Here is a 14,947-nt window from a genome sequence, read left to right on the forward strand (position 1 = left end):
CATCACAACATTCAGGGAGTATAATCCAAACCCTAACCACAAGCTCCGTAAAAAGATTTTTCTCATGTTTCATTTGAATTTTTTGTGATCATTTAAAATTGGTGTCCTTTGGTTTTGAGTTTTTTTGCCAATGGGAATCATTTTTCCTTCTGTATTCTGTCCAGACCCCTCATGAATTTGAACTCTTCTATCAAATCTCATCTCAACCTTCTCTTCTCTAAGGAGAATAAACCAATGTGTCCATGCAACTGATGTACCTCATCCCTAGAATCATTCTCATTAACCTTTTCTGCATGCTCTCTAATGCCTTCACATCCTAATAAGTGGTGCTCAGATTGGACACAATATTCTATTAGAGGCCAAAGCAATTGTTTCTACAGATTCATCATAAAATCCTTGCTTTTGTCCTCTATGCCCTGATCATTAAAGCCCAGGATACTCTATGCCTCATTCACCAAGTCCTCAATCTGTCTTGGTACCTTCAACAATTTGTGCACTTTTAGCCCCAGGTCACTCTGGTCCTGCACTACCTTAATAATTTCACCCTTTATTTTACATTGCATTTCCTTATGTTTCCTATCAAATGTATCATTTTGTAATTCTCTGAATTAGACTTCATCTCTTGCTGTCTGCCCATCCCAGTAGCCTGTCTACATCATCTTGAAGTCCATCACTGAACGCTTCATGGTTCGCAATACTTCCAAAGGTCAGTGTTTTTCATAAATTTCCACCCTACGGGGGGGCTTTATCTGATGGAATACTACCCAGGGAAGTGCCTGATTACCTCAGAACAGAATTGGATTTCCCAGAGAAAAGCAAGGGGCAACTCCCACTGGTTCCCTAACAGGTGGAAGTGGCCCAGGTCCACGCTGAATTCCAACCATGGAAACAAAAAGAGAAGGCAGTCCAGAATTAAGGGCAATCTCAACTTGCATAGGATATCGAAATTCTTGTGGACATTCCCATTGTGCACAATGAGTACAGAGGCATGGAGGACAACCATAGGAGCTCTGACAACAGTCAGCCAATGATGATGATGGGATAAAGCAGGTGGTGAAATGAATTCTAAACAATATAAATCCCACCACAAGAGAGAGCTCTAACCAAGCACCAATGTTTACGGTTTATTAACTTGCATTTTACTATATCTACACAGATGTATATTTAAAGATCCATGAAAGGACAGATCACTGCAGAATATTTGCATCCAGGAGTAATTAGAAGGCAACACAGTATAACAGACAACTTGGAAAATTCATCATTTATACTCGTGTAAAAATTGATCTCATGTAAAATCGACCCCAAGACCTTTGACCTAAAAATCCCTGAATTGTCATAAACATCATGTAAAAATCGAACCTAGTTTTGCTGAGATCAGACCATGTTGTGTTTATTAATTACTTATAGGCAATTATTGCCAATCATTGATTTAACATAAGAACACAAGAACTAGGAGCAGGAATAGGCTATCTGGCCTCTCGAGCCTGCTCTGCCATTCAATAAGATCATGGTTGATCTTTTCATGGACTCAGCTCCACTTACCCGCCCGCTCACCATAACCCTTAGTTCCTTTACTGTTCAAAAATGTATCTATCCTTGCCTTAAAAACATTCAATGAGGTAGCCTCAACTGCTTCACTGGGCAGGGAATTCCACAGATTCACAACCCTTTGTGTGAAGAAGTTCCTCCTCAACTCAATCCTAAATCTGCTCCCCCTTATTTTGAGGCCATGCCCCCTAGTTCTAGTTTCACCCGCCAATAGAAACAACTTCCCTGCTTCGATCTTATCTATTCCCTTCGTAATATTATATGTTTCTATAAGATCTCCCCTCATTCTTCTGAATTCCAATGAGTATAGCCCCTGTCTACTCAGTCTCTCCTCATAAGCCAACCCTCTCAACTCTGGATTCAACCTAGTGAATCTCCTCTGCACTCCTCCAGTGCCAGTATATCCTTTCTCAAGTAAGGATTTGAAGGCAATGGCAGGAATCTTTAGATTTTTCTCTACTAAATCTAGCAGGAAACTCCCAGACTAACTATAGAATCATAGAATCCCTCCCGTGCAGAAGGAGGCCATTTGGCCCATCGAGCCTGCACCAACAACTATCCCACCCAGGCCCAATCCCTATAACCCTGCTAATTCCCCTGAAACTAAGGGGCAATTTATCATGGCCAACCAACCTAATCTGCATATCTTTGGAGTGTGGGAGGAAACCGGAGCATTCGGAGGAAACTCACGCAGACACGGTGTGATGTTAGTGTACCTTTAAGAAAGTTTTTTTTAAAATCATGATCTCTGCAGCTCTCACAGCCTCAGCTGTGTCATTTTCTTTTTACCAGCTTGACTGGAGATGTCCTTTTATTGCTACTTCAATAGCTTAAATGGGGGTTGTTTATGTTTATCCTGGGATTAGTTTTATAGTCCTGCATTGTTAGGATGAAGGTCATGGGTTCTGGTCAGTTTTCTTTTCCTAGGGAATTTAAAGTTTCATTTTCTGTTTTTGGCTGGCAGCAGTGTTTTAGTTTAGAAGGGAATGGACATCAGACTGAAAGCAGTGTCTCTCTCTCTGTCTCCCTGATTTTGGGAAATTCTGTTGTTTAGCTGAAAGCCTTCCTGAAGTAGAAAATGTGCTGTTGGTGGCTTCACCAGAGAGTCTCCCTGGCCTGACTTCAAACTGTTCTGAGTCTATCCAGAGAATTGCAGACTTCATCCAAAGGACCCAAGTGCAGTATCACGCGAGCATTAGTCTTTGCTGGGGTTGAACTTGTGAAAAGGGTCTTTTGTCTATGGGATTGGTTTGATTGGAACACATTAGATATATTTGGTAAAGGTTATACATTATAGTAGTTGTTCTGTTTCTTGTTGTAATTGATAAAAGTTCTTGCTAATTTTCTTACTATACATGTTAACTATATTCTTAAATAACTTTGTTTGATAAAAGCTCCCTAGTGGGTCATTTGAATCATGCTTGAAGTGAAACATCTCATGCTTAGCCTAGCCAAATTCAAGAGGCAAAACTTATGATCCAGGCAGGCTCCATAAAATACTTTGGAGTTTCTGACCTGAACCATAACAACAGGGAGAACGTGCAATCTCCACACAGACAGTCAACCAAGGCCGGAATTGAATCCATGTTCCTGGCACTGTGAGGCAGCAGTGCTAACCACTGTGCCACCGTACCGCCCACATGATCTATAATGGAGCCTTCAAAAAGGAATAACAAGTAGACAGCTCATTTTAAGCTGGGGCAAAAAGTAGCAGAACGGGCTAACAAGCATCAGCAAAATGGTGATGTTAACACCCGTGGAGCCATTAGACTCTATGCCCTCAGGGAAGCAAAAAGAGATGACATTCCTAAATTCAAGGCCAGTACTGGATGGTGCACAAGGTTCATGAACAGGCATGATTTAGCACTTCCTCAGTGAACAAAAGATTCACAATGTCTGACACCTGAACTCGATGATAAATTCACCAAATTCCACTGATCTGTCAACCTACAATGCAAGAAGAATGAGATTCAATTGTCTTTCAATAGAAATATGGATGAAATGCTGGTAAACTTCAACATTTCAACAAATGAGACCATTACCAAGATTGGTAAAAAAAATCCATCCTTGTAAAGATGACTGGCCATTAAAAGACACAGTTCACAGTTGTTCCATTGTGTGTGGCGAATGGCGCAAAACTAAAGCTGATGATGATCTTCAAGTCAAAAAACTCTCCCCAAAGAGAAATTCCTCCAAGGCATTGTCATCCATGTTCGTGAGAGAGGCTGGATGGATAGATACAGTTGCAAGAAATGGATCAGAGAAGTATGGAATTTGAGACCAGGGTGACTACACAATGAAAAATAGCTGTTCCTCTCAGACATGTTCAAATCCCAACTCGTAAACGATGCAGGTGTGAGATCCACCACCTCCCAAATGGCAGTTATTCTCGACGGTCTTACGAGTGTTGTTCAGCCTTTAGATGTGTGTATAAATAAAGATCTCAAGAAAACTATCCGAAAGATGTTGAACAATTGGATGTTGGAAGTGAGAAAACATGCACTGGACGTGGAGATATGCAAGCCCCCTCACTGGCAACAAGGTGTCAATGAGTAATTGATGTGTGGAATGAACTTGGTCCATATTATCAAAAGAAACTTCCCCAAAGAGCAGTGGAAGTGAGATCATTGTATATTTTTAAGGTTGAGTTAGATAGAATTTGATTGACAAGGGAATTAAAGGGGGTAAACAGGAAGTAGAGTTGAAGACACAATCAGATCAACCATGCTCCTGCTCCTAATTCATAAGTTTGTATGTTCACAAAAAATCATTTCTAAAATGTGGAATACCAAATAGGCTTGACGGTACTGAGGATGATTACTTGTGGAATGATGATGCCGAAGATACAACTGATGATGAAGATGATGATGAAGATAATGATGAAGATGAAGAAGATCCACAAGATGATCTTATGCAACTAGGTAATTGGGATGAATTGTTCCATGATCCAGATAGTGATCAGAATGATTTTGAAAGATTTGAATGTGAAATATTGTAGTTAATTTGTTATTTATTTATATTGCACTGGATGAAATGAATATCGTTTGAAATGTTATTAAATGAATCAATGTCAGATAATTAAAATGGATGAAATACAGCCGGTCCTCGGATATGATTGGTTCATGAAAACCACGTTAGAACATAGAACATAGAAAAGCTACAGCACAAACAGGCCCTTCGACCCACAAGTTGCGCCGAATATGTCCCTACCTACTAGGCTTACCTATAACCCTCTGTCTTACTAACTTCCATGAACTTATCCAAAAGTCTCTTAAAAGACCCTATCGAATCCGCCTCCACCACCACTACCGGTTGCCAATTCCACGCACCCACCACCCTCTGAGTGCAAAACTTACCCCTAACATTTCCTCCATACCTACTCCCTAGCACCCTAAACCTGTGACCTCTTGTGGCAACTATTTCAGCCCTGGGTAAAAGCCTCTGAGAATCCACTCTATCAATACCCCTCAACATCTTATACACCTCTATCACGTTATAAGTCAAAATGTCAGAACCGGTTTTCCCATAGGACTAATGATATAAATGAGACCCTGTCCCTGAATCAAGACTGTAAATCACTCATAGGGCATCCGGAGGTGTTAAATGCTCTCAAATGTTGCCCTTTCAAGTCACTGAGGTGGCTGTTGACTCCTGTATGCCTTAGCACAAGTTCGTCAGTTAGTGTGGGGGATATAAGGAAGCCATTGATCAATGTCAGTTGCCTGTTTAATCTTAAACCTCTGTGAGTCTGAGTGCGTGTTAAATACAACATATGTGCATAAATGCATTAAAATTGCCCAAAAAATGAAAAAAATAACATAACTCATTTCCAACATAATAAAGACATTTTGTGCTTTCTAGTCATATGGACGGGTGGTGCAGAACGTCGATGTGCATGCATGAATATTCTGGCACAGCACTGTAAAGTCAAAACCGATGTTGTAAAATCAAAATGGGGTGTCAATTAAAAATGTATTTATAAACGTTCATCGTAACTTGAATGTTGTAAAGTCGAGGACTGCCAGTAATGTTATCAAATAAGTGAAGGGGCCACTTAGCTTGTGGATCAGATTAGTAACAACAGAGCAGGATTCAATCCTGGTAGGAATTGGGCTGATGTAGATTCAGGGCCTGCCTCTTGGCCTAGATATTCATATGTGTGAGTTACACCATAGTGGGAGCACACAATGATTCAAGATATTGTACTGGTTACACTACATTGCATCACCGGATACATTCACGTTGCATCATTGTACTGTACTAAATATATTACAGGGGATGCTCAGACTGCATGAATGTACTGTATTCGGTACAATACAGGGAGTGCTCACACTGTGTCGTTGTACTGAGTAAACGACAGTAATATTCCCATTACATTAATGTATTGTATTCAGTACACTACATAGATAGTTTGCTGCATTAATTTACTATTCTTAGTACACTAGAGGGAGAGCTCACACTGCATCAATAAACAGGACTTTGTGACTACATAGGCAGATTACATAGCATCCGTGTAGGATACACTTCAGCTCGGGCTCTTGCTGTGTCAGTCAACTCTACTGGGTACATTATAGTGAATTGCAGATCAAATAATGTGACAAACTGATACTTTATGGAGTATAACGTTGATAAATGCGAGGTTATACACTTTGGAGGAAATAATAACAAATGGGATTACTATCTCAATGGAAACAAATTAAAACCTGCTACCGTGCAAAGGGACCTGGGGGTCCTTGTGCATGAGACGCAAAAGCCCAGTCTGCAGGTACAACAGGTGATCAAGAAGGCAAATGGGATGTTGGCCTATATTGCGAGGGGGATAGAATATAAAAGCAGGGATGTCTTGATGCACCTGTACAGGGCATTGGTGAGGCCGCAGCTGGAATACTGTGTGCAGTATTGGTCCCCTTATATGAGGAAGGATATATTGGCATTGGAGGGAGTGCAGAGAAGGTTCACCAGGTTGATACCGGAGATGAGGGGTTTGGATTATGAGGAGAGGCTGAGGAGATTGGGTTTGTACTCGTTGGAGTTTAGAAGGATGAGGGGGGATCTTATGGAGACTTATAAGATAATGCGGGGGCTGGATAGGGTGGAGGCGGAGAGATTCTTTCCACTTAGTAAGGAAGTTAAAACTAGAGGACACAGCCTCAAAATAAAGGGGGGTCGGTTTAAGACAGAGTTGAGGAGGAACTTCTTCTCCCAGAGGGTGGTGAATCTCTGGAATTCTCTGCCCACTGAGGTGGTGGAGGCTTCCTCGCTGAATATGTTTAAAGCGCGGATGGATGGATTCCTGATCGGTAAGGGAATTAAGGGTTATGGGGATCAGGCGGGTAAGTGGTACTGATCCACGTCAGATCAGCCATGATCTTATTGAATGGCGGGGCAGGCTCGAGGGGCTAGATGGCCTACTCCTGCTCCTATTTCTTATGTTCTTATGTTCTTAGTGCTACTTGTAATTAAGTAAATTCTGAATCTGTCCGATTAAGCAGTATCTACTCTACTTAACAAAATCTTTGTAAGTTTTGGACTCATATCTTTCTCCAGGCATATACCTGGTTGTCACATGAACTCACTGACACTGTCTGCAACCCACCCCTGGTAAATCTACCCCATGTGTCTCCTATTCTTTCTACTGTGATTTTGATTGAAATCACTATTTCATCCTAATTCATGAATATATAATTGATATTCCTCCAGTTTATGGAAGCTTCAACAGCGAGAATATGGTTTCTAGATTACTTCATAAAGAAGCTTTCAGCAAGTTAACTCATAATTTCCATGTTAAAAAATCATGAACTCCAATCTTGGTCTGATGCTACCTAGAACGCATGTTGGGATAACCAAACTGTTTGGGATTTTGTGAATATAACTCCACTGGTCCATTAATTTTACCAAAAATATAATTAAATAAGAGAAAAAACAATTTTGTACAAATGATGAAATTTTTCCCATAAAATAGTGGATAAGAAAAAAATTACCTACTGCTTTTAAAATGTTGGTTTATATATGTTTGGCCAAACATGGACAGAAAATGCATGCCCACATGTTAGGAACACTGTAGAGCTTTAAGTTTAATTTATATTTTGTATTTGTATGTTACGTAAGATGAAAACTGGGGCTAGTTTGTAACATGCCTTTCTAATGAGGTTTTGTAACTCTTGAAGTGAAGAGATGGGTTACCAAGGGGTTAGTAGTTTAGTGAAGCTAAAAAGGCACAAAGTCGAAAAAAAAGGGACTGTGCCGAGCGACATGGTCCAGGCACACGTAGGCACAAGAAAAGACAGAAGAGCAGGCAATCATTTAGTGTGTGGATCGCAGAGAATGCAGACAGAAAGTCTAAAACTCTCTAAGAAGAAATTCAGCAGACTGCTGGGATCCTGAGTTTAGGGAACTCATGTGTTTGCGATAAAGTAACAGTGAGTCTAAAGTGAGGTGTATGGATGTCTTGGTGAGAGATACCAATTAAGGAAGAGCATCGAATGAATATTCAAAAGTCCACCAGAAACGGAAACTGAGCCAGCCTAAGCCTTGGTGTCGAGATAGTGGTAAATATTCACTGGGGGTTTTGTGCATGTAAAGATATTGCAGGAATAAAAGGAACAATGTGAGTTTGAATCATTTTTGATAGTTGCATTGAATTCATTTCAACCTTTTGTCCAGTGTAATATTGTCCATTTTTCTTGTTTAATACAATTTTGATTATTTGTTAGAAGGACATCTTGTGACTATGTTCAGTAACTGATCACCATGGTTTTTTAAAAATAAAAAACAAAGTTAGCACCTAGAAAGCCAGCTTTCACTCTTTGATCTGACATATCCAGTATTACGATCAGCTGGAATCATAACACGGCGGCATGGTAGCACAGTGGTTAGCACTGCTGCTTCACAGCTCCAGGGACCTGGGTTCGATTCCCAGCTTGGGTCACTGTCTGTGTGGAGTTTGCACATTCTCCTCGTAACTGCGTGGGTTTCCTCCGGGTGTCCAGTTTCTTCCCACAGTCCAAAGATGTGCGGGTTAGGTTGATTGGCTATGCTAAAATTGCCCCTTAGTGTCCTGAGATGCGTAGGTTAGAGGGGTTAGCAGGAAAATGTGTAGGGATATGGGGGTAGGGACTGGGTGGGATTGTGGTCGGTGCAGACTCGATGGGCCAGATGACCTCTTTCTGCACTGTAGGGTTTCTATGATTCTATGAATACAAATCTCCAATCAAAGTCCGCATGAGTGGTGTTTCTATTTGTCTGATATAGAGTGCAAAACTTCTCCTTGTAGAGATAGAAACAATGGGGGCAGTTCTCCCATCGCGACCCACAATTTTTCAGGTGGGTTGGGCTGGGAGATGCGCGTCGCCAGCCTTTTTCCGGGATTTGCACATACGCAGGGAATGCATGCGCATCTCCTAGAGCCGAAGAACAGTCAGAGTTGAGACCGCACTGGAAACCAATGGAAAGACAGGTAAGTAATTTGAATCTTTTTTTAATGTAGTTTAAATATGTCTAGCATGCGATTATCGGAAAGTTGCTGGGCCCGATTGAATCTCCCAACCTGTTAGGAATACTTCATTCCGATGGGGTTTAGAGTAGCTTCCCACATTCGGGGAACTAGCGGGAGACCCTGCTGGAATGAAGGGGGGGCAATCGCGGCCCCCCAGGGGGTCGGCTGGTGGGGGGGTGGTGCCCCCTGGGCATGGGCACCCTGGCAGTGCCAGCCTGTGCCCCCCTCACACTCCCAAAGGGGCAAAGTGCCCATGCCCAAGGGGCATCTGGGGGCTGGGCCTACTGTGGGCTGGGCCTAGGGGCAATCGGTGGGTGTGGGGAGTCCCACTGCCACTTTGCATGGTGATCTGTCTGGGCTGGAGGGAGGCCGGCGGGCTGGGGGGGCGGGGGGGGGGGGGGGTGGTCTGCCGGGGGGAGCCAGCCTCCCGGGTGGGTCTGACCCCGGGGGCATCAGCGGTGGGGGAGGGGGAGGGGGGGGTCTGCCACGGTGAGGGGGCGGGCGGATCGCCACTGCTGGGTGCGGGGGGCTGGACATCAGGGCACTCCAGGACAGGGGGGGGTCAGGGCTGGCCCAGGAATTGTTGTGGGGACTGCGATCGGGCCGTGGGGGGGAGACTGGAGGGGCAGCACTGCGGGGGTCCCAGGCCGGCCAGTGATCGAGCTGGTCAGCAAACGGGGAGACTGACAATTTGGGGCCACTGCGCATGCGCAGAATCCAGAGCTGTCAGACTCTGACATGAATAGGCCCCATCCCCCTGGGTTTTTAATGAGATTCACGATTGGGACCTCTGCAGTGCACAGCGTGGGGAGATTGGAATGTGAAGTTGAACTGAGAAAACAGTCATGATCTAAATCAGTTTTCCCACCAATTCAGCACTTTTGGGAGAATCACCTCCAATGGTCTGAGAAAGGAGGCAGAGTTTGACAAATGACAAAGTTTAGGATTGTTTGAGTTGAACTGACTAAATCGTAATCTACAAATGAGAAAGGCTGAAATCAGGACAGAAAAATAGGTTTACTCTTGGAGTGTTACTGAACATAAAGTGAATGTAGTTTGGTCATATTATGAATCATGATGTAAAATTCATGATGCATAATCCATTTTGAGACTATTGGTGATTTATATTTGGAGTTGTACATTTCAGAATCCTTACAGTAATGCTGGTTAAGAGTTAGTGAGTTGCGGTTGCTACAGTATTGTATTTTTCTTGTTTAATACACAGAGTTTGAGTACATGGTACATTAGTCTATCCACCTGCAACTCTGCTACAGTGTAAGGGAAATCGATAATGGGCTATGTCAGTCTCATACAGAGACCACATACAGGTCTAGCTCCTTCAAGTCAAAAGGAACTCTGCAGAACCTAGTCTTCCATTCACATTTCAGCAGACATTTTTTATTTTTTTTAAATTAACAGTTTACATCAATTATTAATAATTTATGAATTTTGTGCTCCACCAGGTGAGGAGTGTTAATATTGGAGCAGAACAGAGTATCAAACACTTCACGATTCAGCATGACGCTTCCAATACTCAGCTCTCTACCTCAGAACACCGAATAGTGTGGCATTTCTTTCCATTTCCTACAGCAGCCATCTCTGACAGAGGTTTATACATTGTTTTTTGCTGCTAAGGTTCACTGCCCTCTTGAATGCAATACAGAGGAAGAGGCCACAATAAAGAATACATAATCTTCTTTTTGATCCTGGCAATGCAGCACATTTTTATTACCATAGCTAAGGGTAAAACCCATCAGCATCATGTGAGTCATTTAAGTCGTTCCTTTTTTAAAAGGGCTAACTTTGAGCTATCCTACCTTATTCATTTAAAGAAAATCACCTTTCTCTAACAGTCATAGCATGATAAAATCATAGAAACCCTACAGTGCATAAGGAGGCCATTCGGCTCATCGAGTCTGCACTGACAACAATCCCACCTAGGCCTTATCCCCGTAACCCCACTAATCCCTCTAACCTACACATCCCGGGATACTAGGAGGCAATTTCACATGGCCTAATCTTTGGACAGTGGGAGGAAACCAGAGCACCCAGAGGAAACCCACGCAGACACGGGGAGAACGTGCAAACTCCGCACAGACAGTGACATACGCCGGGAATCAAACCCAGGTCCCTGGAGCTGTGAGGCAGCAGTGCTAACCACTGTGCCAGGTGAGGGACGTGATGCTACAAAGTGCCTCTCCCCTTCTCCACAACTGAATGATACCATGCAATGTCGCCATGGACCAGAATATGTGGCAATGAGAATTAAGGAAGGAGTCTATTAGAATGTACGATAGAGTTAAAGCAGTTGGGAACATTTATGATTAGTAGGTTCTTTTCCTTTCTCATTTTGATATTCTACAAAACTTCTGGTTTTTTTCATGCATGAGATGTGGGTGTCACTGGCCTGGCTAGCATTTATTGTTCACCCCTGATTGCCCTTGAAAAGATGGTGGTGGGCTGCCTTTTGAATCTCTGCAGTCCATGTGTATATTAGAACACCCATTGTGTTGCTAAGGAGGGCTTTCCAGGATTTTGACTCACTGACATATAGTTCCAAGTCAGGATGGTGTGTATCTTGGAGGGGAACCTGCAGGTGGTGGTGTTCCCAAGTATCTGCTGCCCTCATTGTTCTAGGTGATAGAGGTGGCGGGATTATATTTATTAAATTTGTGCTTCTTAAAATTGAATTAAAATAAGCAAAAAAAGAAATGACTCTGAAGATGTTGAAACAAAGATAATTTACTTCAGAGAGGGTACAAACTCTGCCAACCAGACACACCTGAGGTACTTTCAATGTTCCTGCAGTAGGATCCATGGGCTGAATCTTAACTCTGAAACATGGATGGGTTGGGGTCATATAAGAGGCTAAAATGTAAAAAAATCTGGAACAGGAAACAGACTCTCACACTTCTGGTTTTAAAGTAGGTGCGATTAGGGAAGGGTAGCAATCCACTGGCAGGAAGCTGGGTTAGTAATTTAAATATTATAATGAAGCAGTGTACTTTCATTTTAACAGTGGACAGGGTTTTTCAGCTCTAATCTCAGGCGGGATCTTCAGGTCTCACCAGTGGCGTCCCCCTGCGACACGTTCACTGGAAAGAGTGAACCATGCAAGGTGCCATACACATCAATGGGACCAGGGGATCCCACCAGCTGCCAATGGTGAGCTGCCCTCACTGCCAGAAAACACAGTGTGGGGATTGAGGGGAGTGAGTGGAAAATCCAACCCAGTCGTTCTATTTTTAACCATAGGCAGCTGGATTTACCAGGCCTCAAGAAATTCAGCAACTTTAAGGAGGTGTGAATCCATGAAGTAAAGTGCCTTTATATCACTGCTCAGAGTACCAGAAGGAACAACGAGCTACACTATAAACCCATCCCCAACAATCTGTCCGCCCACACCCCTCCCACCACCCCACAGGGTCACTAACAGAATATCTCGCTATCGAGATCACCAAGGGACACCTCACCCCAACTGGAACCCCTGCCTCACCCCCAGAACATCCTTTCCACAATCAGGACTACCTCTCCATGGTGATTCGGAAATCCCGCCAACTGCAACCTTCCCGATGACCTGTGACCCCCTCACCCCATCCGTGATCCCTTTTAGTCCCCCGACTCACCTACCTTCTTTCTCATAAGCATTGGCCTTGGGAAGCAGGCTTTCCACCACAAGGCCTCCAGTCTTCAACCATGGGAAAAAAATTATAAAGCAACCCTACAGTTTAAATTCTGCAAGACATTGGAAAGCTCATTTTTCTGGTTTTCCCGACCTCACAACGGCAACCACCACTGCCCCTCCACCCCCATTCCCCACCCCCAATCCAGAACTCACATCCAGGCTAAATACAGACCGATTACTCCTCCACTGTAACGGAGTGGGGCCGGGGGGGGGATTGTCCGGGCTGTTAGCTATGATAGCGAATCTCGATGGCCCGGCGAATCAGGAGTGGATGGAAAGGTGGCTTTCGAGCCAAGCACCAAGCCTGCTGTGATCTTCCCAGGTCGCACTGCCCACCCCAATCAGGTTCCCATCCACAGTGGGCAGGAATACGATGCATATTCAAACCACAAATTTAAATATAATTTGCGGGCTTGCAGCCTGAGGCAGGTAGCTCCTGCTATTCGCCTACCTCCCCTGCGAGATCTAGAGTGCATGGGCTTTCATACAGGTCCACACAAGCGAGGATATGGCATGTTGGACCCCAGGGTCAAGGAAGCACCTCCAGCCCCTCAGCAATGAGGCATCTCCCCCCCCCCCCATCCCACCACACAGGCATGAGGTTTATCCAACCTGACCCATCCAGGCCCCTTCCTCTCTGTCACTCAGTCTGCCTTCCCGTTAGAGTTGGGGGGGGGGGGGGGTGGGTCTGGTTGGGAAGAGGGTCTGAATGGGGAGGGGTCTGAGCAGGGAGTGGGGCTGATTGGGGCGCATGCCTATGTAGTGTAATGGGGGGGGGGGTTACCCGTTATTTGTGGGTGGAGGGGGAGGATACCTTCTTTGATGAAGGGTCAGCGGTGCTCCCCTGGTCAGTGTGGGAGCCAGCATTTTGTTTGTGGTGGAGGTCTTGTCTCCGGACATGGAGTTCCAGTCACCCTTTAAAAATGGCGGCCTGCATTGGAACACCAAGGCTGGCCACTATGAATAAATTAGCATCTATCAGGTGGGTGACCAATGATTATGCCAGAAAATAAGGAATCCTTCTAACATGGGATCAATGGTGGTGGTGTGGGTGGGGGTTGAGTGAAGTGTGGGTGACCATGAAGGGGAGATTGGTTGTTGGTAACCAGGACAGTAGGGTCTGGGAAAGCTGGGTGGTGGGGAGCTGGCAGATTGAATTGCATCTTGAAATAATAGCAAGAGGGGGTTTAACATCAACTGAAACTTGTAAATTATTTTGCAAAGATCAACAATATCACTCTCATGGAGTCCTGCTCAAATCATTCAAGTCAGCCTGGAGACGGCCAGGAGCAGTCTCTCACAGCCTGACCTAGAAGTAAAGGACAAAAGGCATCCCTTAAGAGACATGAGACAATTAAAATAAGTGATAACTCCTTAAAATGAAGGATAGTTGGTCACCCTGAAGGGAGTTTAATTCTAGCTCCACAAGATAAATATATTTGCAGCTCTCTTTGTGGTAAGGAGAGTGCTCCCCCTAGGGCCAGCAAAGGAGCTAAGATCCTCCCTGCTCCAGATCAGGAGCAAAGTAGTGATGCAGTAAATAACAATGACCACTAGAGGCTGCCTTATCACCCACTCACAAGGTGAACTGGGAGACAATGCAATATTGAGTGAATTTGTCCGGCTAATTATTTACAGTCACGGACCAGTTGCTTAACAAGTTTGCCTTATGTTAATCAGTTTTATTGTGATGCCAGTCACTTTTGTACTGAAGATTTCAGATGCGCAATAACACAAGGGTGGCATTGCAACTGCATCAGGGCCAACGATTAGACTCAAGTAGCACGAAGGTTATGACCAACCCTTAGGGCAGGATTTTCCAGCCCTTCCCGCAAATGGGACCTTCCGGTTTCGCTGAAGGCAACCCCCACCCCAGCAGGTTCCTCAGCGACGGGACAGGTGAGACTCGCAAAATGCCATGGGCATCGAAGGAACTGGAAGATCTTGTCGGTAGCCAACGGTGAGCCGTCTCTGCCCATCAGAAAACATGCCATGGGGGCAGAGGGGGGGGAAACCAGAAAATTGTCCCCTTAGTCAACGTACATTGCTAGACCTTGTTTATAGTGGCACAATAAGTTTAGTGCAGTGTAAAATTCAGAGATGTTACAAACTTGTGTAATCAAAGACCTGCACGCCAGCTCATGATTTATATATATTCCAACCAGGTCTATTTTTATGTAAATGAGTGTTTGAGCTCACATTCGGAACTCCTATATACC

Source organism: Mustelus asterias, chromosome 9, assembly GCF_964213995.1.
Source record: "Mustelus asterias chromosome 9, sMusAst1.hap1.1, whole genome shotgun sequence".
NCBI lineage: Eukaryota > Metazoa > Chordata > Chondrichthyes > Carcharhiniformes > Triakidae > Mustelus > Mustelus asterias.